At 44.5% G+C, this 7341-nt stretch overlaps 1 pseudogene; it reads left to right on the plus strand.

Annotated features, from left to right (window-relative positions):
• Nucleotides 1-818: 818 nt before the first annotated feature.
• On the plus strand, nucleotides 819-7125 carry LOC142425493 (COMM domain-containing protein 6 pseudogene; annotated as a pseudogene).
• The last annotated feature ends 216 nt before the right edge of the window (nucleotides 7126-7341 follow it).

Raw genomic sequence — 7341 nt, forward strand, 5'->3', positions numbered from 1 at the left:
GGATCTACATGTAACCTCCTCCCTGGGGGACAGACAACAGAAAAGGGGGTGAAGAGAGACGTCAGACAGAGAAAGATATGACAAAAATAATAATTTATAAATTATCAAGGGTTCATGAGGGAGGGGGAGGGGAGTGTCGAGGGAGGGGAAAAATGAGAAGCCAATGCCAGGGGCTTAAGTGGAGAGCAAATGTTTTGAGAATGATGAGGGCAATGAAAGTACAAATGTGCTTTACATAATGGATGTATGCATGGATTGTGATGAGTTGTATGAGCCCCTAATAAAATGATTAAAATAAATTAAATGGGAATTCCAATCATTTTGCCATGGTTGTGAAACAGGAAGTCCTGGTGGCAGAGTGGGCTACTGACCAAGCTCCTAATCCTTGTTTGAACAGAAGAAAAAGGAGGCATTCTGCACCCATAAAATTTAGTCACAGAGCCCCAGATAAGTCACAGGACAGCATGGGTCCATTTGTGTTTTGTCATTTGTGAGACAGACAGTCATTTCTTGGCAGACTACATCTTCTAGCACCACAGCAGAGTTGTGAGGCATGTGGGTTCTACAAGTTGACCTTCTTCACCTTACCTTTTTATTTTATTTTTTACTGTACCTTCTTAGTATGTATGTGAACTTGGGAAAATATGTAACTTTTCTGCTCCTCAATTCCCCTATCTCTATAATGAAAGTGGTCAGCTTGAGAAGACAAAGGACGGAATATGCAAAAACTTGGAGTTAGAAAACCAAAGTAAAGAATACACTCAGGCAGCTGGGTGTGCATCTGTCTGGATCCGCCACCTGGGGCTTGGTCGCAGGTGATGGAGGGGTCCAGCAAGCCGCAGCTGGGTGCCAAATCCAGGGTCACCAACCAGCTGGTGGATTTGCAGTGGAAGCTGGGCATGGCCGTGAGATCAGACAGTTGCCGACCTCTGAGTATCCTCTCAATTATCCTTCAGGGGTGTGAAAGTGGCCCACTATTCGGGCCAACTGACCAACAAGTCTTTTGAGATGAAAATTGCACGGTTTCAGAATTGCTGCAAAGAGTTCGAGGAAATTGCTGCCGTTGCTGAGACTGTAGGAGCCCGGATTGCTTCCTGGCAGGTGGCTGACATCACTCTGAAATCATGGGCTTCATTTTCAGCAGCAAAACTGTACATGGAGCAAATGATGTGTACTGAACAGAAGTTGCACTTTTGTTTCTCATTATTTTTAAAAAATCAGACAAACAGGAATCAGTAGAAATTGATATGCAAGTTCTTAGATATTCTGAAAACCACTGAGTCATATAAAAGGGTGAACTTAAAAGTCTATAATTATATCTTAATTGCAAGAAATCAGACCGAGCAGACTAACAGCTGAATGTTCACTATTGAGGGTGACACAATTTTACGTTTGTTGCACTATTATGTCACAAACGTACTGGCACTGGGACCGTTGTTTGTAGAGGTTCCACGTCATTTAAGTGGAGCCTGGTAGGTAAAGTTTAAAATCAGAAAAATCATGTTTGATTGGTGTGACATTCCATTAGCGACTCCCGTTTTACTATGTTCACATATGATAAAGGCCAGAGTGAGGTTGTTTTTCTTAAGCCTATAGAATCGGGTTATGACTGGAAATTGTTGCTTCGTATGAACCTACTCGTTGTTCAGTTGTTTTTGTCCTTAATACTTACACAAAGTTTAACAGCATGCACAGACTGGCAAGACAACATTTTATTCTGAGGTCTGTATACAATGAATAAACTTGGTACCACTACCACCGCCACCCCCCAAAAAAGAATACATTCAACATTTCCCAAGCTGAAAGAACTGAAGAAAAACTCCAGGCTCTCGTTGCAATATCGAAGATGAACCTGGTGCAAGACCAGGCAACCTTTTGTTCTGAATGAGTAGAATGGTATGAGTCTGACAGAGTTGACAGTACCTAATAACAACGTGGGCAGGACAGTGAGCTGTAGGGAGATGGAAAGAATAGAGTCATTGTACCAAGAACTGGTCACCCTTCAACCATTTCAAGTGCTAGCATGTAATCAAGAATTGATGGTATTATTTTTGTTTCTCCAAATACTTTCCTTGACATTTACTCCACACACCACACAAGCCAATTGCTCAATGGCATCAAAAAGAATTCTGTGACACATCATCAACCCAAAAAACCCCAGAGCACTTTGCTCCTGCATGCACTTCAGCTCCTCATTTCCCTCTAACCTCCCTGGCCATGGCCCCAGGCAATACCTATCCAGCTACTGTCTCCATAGATCTACCTTTCGCATACTTCACATACGGAAAATAACTGCTGGTATTAAAGGCAGAACTTAAAGCTTCACTGAAGGTACTGGTGGGGGGGGGGGAAGTTACAAGAATTGACAGAATTCAACTATGTGGACACACACACACACTTCCCCCTCAGAAGAATTCACTAGAGTACAGCACTGAAGCTACAGCTCAGAGAGAAGGGCACCTCTGATCGGAGCACACAGGAGCCAACAAATAGGGAAGGGCAGAGAATAGAATGTATTCTGTCCCACCAAGCCCCAAGGGCAATATTCCTGGTCAGAGCAGCTAATGCACTGAGAGGACAATCGTGCCAGCCCTGCTACAAGATAAGACATCCCTCACTGACCCATATCACTACAAGGGACAACACTGGAGGCACAGTGAGGGAATTGTGCCTGATCTGATCCCCCCACACCAGGGCAAAACACTAAGGGTGTGTAAAAGAGCAACAAGGGGAGCAAAGCAACGAAGTCTCTGGGAATACCAAAAATAGACTTTGGGGCCAGGGTGTGGCACCTGAGCAGACTCAACTGGAAAACACTCCTAAAGGTCAACAAACAGACCTGGAACTATTTATTCGCTTTTCTTTTTAATTTTTGTTGGTTTTGTTATTTTGTTTGCTCTGCATGCCTATCTAGATAAGATAGGTGGGATAAACAATCCAGGGGAGAAAACAATGGGACCAATGGTTTGGGGGGCGGAGTAGGTGGACACAGGAGAGGGGGAGGTGGGAGAAAAGAAGAGGGGTGTCAACCAACCCAGGGACAAGGGAACAACAAGTGATCTAAAAATCATTGGTGAAAATGCCATAGGATGCCTGGTGGGGCTTAATCAAGGGCAATGTAACCAAGAGGAATTATGGAAACCCGAATGAAAGCAGAACATGATAGTGGGGCAAGAGGAAAGTAAAAGCAAATAGAGGAAAGTACTAGAAGACAAAGGACATTTATAGAGGTCTAAATATAGGCATATATATGAAAATATGTTTATATATGGATAGGGAAATAGATCTATGTACATATATTTATGTTAAGCATTAAGGTAGCAGACAGATATTGGGCCTCTACTCAAGTGCCCCCTCAATGCAAGAATACTTTGTTCTAATAACCTGGCATTCCATGATGCTCAGCTTCCTGACACAATCGCTGAAGACAAAGCGGGCACATAGCAAATATGGTAAAGAAAGCTGATGGTGCCCGGCTATCAAAAGTATAGTATCTTGGGTCTTAAAGGTTTAAAGGCGTGAAGACAAACAAGCGGCCATCTAGCTGAGAAGCAACAAAGCCCACATGGAAGACGCACACCAGCCTGTGTGATCACGAGGTGTTGATGCAATCAGGTATCAGACATCAAAGACCCAGAACAAAAAATCATTATCAATGTGAAGAAGGGGGAGCAGAGTGAAGACCCAAAGCCCATCTGTAGACAACTGGACATCCCCTCACAGAAGGGTCACAAAGAAGAGACGAGCCAGTCAGGGTGCAGTGTAGCACTGGTGAAACATACAATTTTCCTCTAGTTCTTTAATACTTCCTCTCCCCACTATTGTGATCCCAGTTCTACCTTATAAATCCGGCTAGACCAGAGCATGTACATGGGTACAGATAAGAACTGGAAACACAGGGAATCCAGGACAGAAAGCCCCTCAGGGCCAATAATGAGAGTAGCAATACCAGGAGGGTAAGGGGAAAGTGGGGGAAGAAAGGGGAACCAATCACATTGATGTACATATAACCCCCTCCCTGGGGGATGGACAACAGAAAAGTGGGTGAAGGGAGACATCAGTCAGTGCAAGACATGACAAAATACTAATTTATAAAATATCAAGGGTTCATGTGGGATGGAGAGGGAGGGAGGGGGGAAATGAGTTGCTGATACCAAGGGCTCAAGTAGAAAGAAAATGTTTTGAAAATGATGATGGCAACAGATGGACAAATGTGCTTGACACAACGGATGTGTGTGTGTGCTGTGACAGAGCTGTATGAGCCCCCAATAAAATGATTTTTTTAAAGAAAGAAAATTGAATAGTGAAAAATGGAAGACCTGAGGGAGGGGGGAGCGGGGAGGGAGGGGGAAAAAAAAGAGGACCTGATGCAAAGGGCTTAAGTGGAGAGCAAATGCTTTGAGGATGATTGGGGCGGGGAATGTATGGATGTGCTTTATACAATTGATGTATGTATATGTATGGATTGTGATAAGAGTTGTATGAGTCCCTAATAAAATGTAAAAAAAGAAAAGGGAAAAGAAAGAAAGAAAAGAAAATGATTAGGGCAAAGAATGTACAGATGTGCTTTATACAATTGATGTATGTATATGCATGGATTGTGATAAGAGTTGTATGAGCCCCTAATAAAACGTTTAAAACAAAACAAAAAGAAAAAGAAAAATGGAAGACCGAAGATGAATGGTTGCATTTGAACTAGGGTGTTGGCAAGGAACAATGACTGTGGCAGGGCTACAGAAAGAGCACGCCTTAGAAGTAAGGGTGGCCGGGTTTCATCTTTCTTCCCTTTGGACATGTCCTCAGGAACGGGCATCTCCCGCCAGATGGATTGACACAATGGACACAGTAGTGGGTTCACACATACCAACGAGCATGAAAATGGTGCAAAAGGGAAGCAACTGCTTTCTTCCGTTAACACACAGCTGTTAACATACAACTAAGAACACAACAACGAAATGCCTGAAAAATCCTGGCTTTCAACGATAAGAACTGACCACTTGAAAGAGAAAACCATTCACTCAGAAATCTCCAAGATGACCATGGAGTTGTCCAATCACAGATGACTGCATTGTTTATCTGATGGCCGTGGTGAAGTAGAATTACTTGGAATGACTCTTCCATCCATGTCTTTATAACTCTCACCAAGTGATTGGATGGCATCATGCAAATAAGGCATGAGAACCACTAACAGAGGCGACAGTTCAGTTTCGCCATTCCACTGAGCACAGAGAAGCGAGCCATCTCAGAAGGGAGAGAGAAGCCCAGGCCCATCGAGAAAGAACCATCAGAAAACAAGTGGGGGCTCTCTATCTGAAACGGGGGAGGCAGCAGAAGCGCCAGAGGCTGCAGCACCGAGACCAGGAGACAGAGCAGAGGGGCAGCCCTAACACAGACTGAGGCAGCACCGTGCACTGGCTTCCTGGACCACCGGACACGGCTCAAGTCAAGGGACCATGTGGCTGAGAGGCAGAAGGACCAGAGGGCAATCAACCTGTGAGGAGTTTTAGACAAAGGAACTGTATCCTTAACATTTTGTGCCTTTTAGCTTCCCTAATAAATCCCATAATCATGAGAGAGAGAGAAAAGAATTGACAGAATTATCCACTGAAATGCTTCAACAAACTGATGCAGCCCTGGAAATACTCACTCTTCTACGCCAAGACATCTGGAGGACAGGTACCTGGACGAACAATTGACGGAGATTCACATTTGTGCCTATTCCAAAGAAAGGGGAGCCAAAAGAATGCAGAAAATCTCAAACAATAATCATTGGCATCACAGGCAAGTCATCGTTTCCTGAAGATAACTCAGAAACAAGTGGAGTACATCATCAAGGCACCCCCTCGAATCCAGGCTAGAGTCAGGAAAAGCCACCGTTGCTGCTGTGGTTGGTGGCACTGAGTCCGTTCTGACTTATCATGACCTGACGTAAGACAGGAAGACAGTGCTCGGTCCTGCACCAGCCTCACAGTTGTTCCTAAGCGTGAACCCATTGCTGCAGCCACTACGTCAATGCAGCTTGTCAAGGGCCTTCCTTCTTCTTTCTTTTTTTTTTTGCTGCCCCTCTACTAAGTCTGTTGTCCTTCTCCAGGGACTGGTCTCTCCTGACAACATGTCCAAAGTACAGGAGATGAAGGCTCACCATCCTTGCCTCTAACAAGCTTCTGACTGTACTTTTCTAAGACAGAGTGCCTTTGCCAGTCAGTGGTACTGTCCAGTCTTCCCCAGCACCGTGATTCAAATGCACTGATTCTTCTCCGGTCTTTCTTATTCGTTGTCCAACTTTCACACACAGAAGAGGCCACTGAAAATGCCATGGCTCAGGTCAGGTCAGTGCCCCAGAGTCCTCAGAGTAACATCATTGCTTTTCAGCATTTTAAAGGTCTTTTGCGGCAGATTTCCCCAATGAAATCGGTCATTTGATCTCTGGCTGCTGCTTCCATGAGCATTGATTATGGATCCAATCAAGATAAAATCCCTGACAACTTCAATATTTTCTCCATTTGTCATGAAGTCCAGTTGTGAGGAATCTGGTCTTCTTCACATTGAGTTGCCATCCATACTGAAGGTATCCCTGATCTTCATCAGCAAGCGCTTCGAGTCCTCCGCACTTACAACAAACAAGGCTGTATCATCTGCAGAACACAACTTGTTCATGCCGCGTTCTCCTTCATACAATCCAGCGTCTCTGATTTGCTCAGCATACAGACTGAATAAGCATAAGAGGGTGCACCCCAGACACACTCGTTTCCTCATTGTAAACCATGCAGTATTCCCTTGTTCTCGTCACACACCTGCCTCTGATCCACGTCCAAGTTCTGAAGGACAATGGATTGTTCTGAAACTCTCATTCTCCCCCAGGCTCTCCATCATTTGTTAGGATCCACAGCGTCTAATGCCTTGGCAGAGTCAGTAAAACGCCAGTCAGTATATTTCTGGTATTTTCCGTTTTCAGCCCAGATCCATCTGATGTCAACAACGATATCCCTTATTCCGGTGGACCTGGCCTACACCTTAACAATGAGCCTTATCTGGCAGCTCCTATCAGTGTACTGCTGCAACCATTGCTGGATGATCTTCAGCAACGCCTTACCTCCAGGTAGCTATAATGACATTGTTCTATAACTTGCGTGTTTTGACAGGGCATCTTTCTTTGGAATGGGCACAGCTATGGATGTCTTCAAGTCACTTGGCCAAATTGGTCTGGAAAATTCCCTGGCGTGGAGGAGTAAGTACTTCGAGTACTAATCAGGTGGCTGAAACATTTCCATTCCTTAACAGCCCTTTTTTGTGCCTTATACTGTTAGCACAGCTTCAGCTTCTTTCTGCCGGTTCTGCTCA

The sequence above is a fragment of the Tenrec ecaudatus genome, chromosome 1 (assembly GCF_050624435.1).
Source record: "Tenrec ecaudatus isolate mTenEca1 chromosome 1, mTenEca1.hap1, whole genome shotgun sequence".
Taxonomy (NCBI): Eukaryota; Metazoa; Chordata; class Mammalia; order Afrosoricida; family Tenrecidae; genus Tenrec; species Tenrec ecaudatus.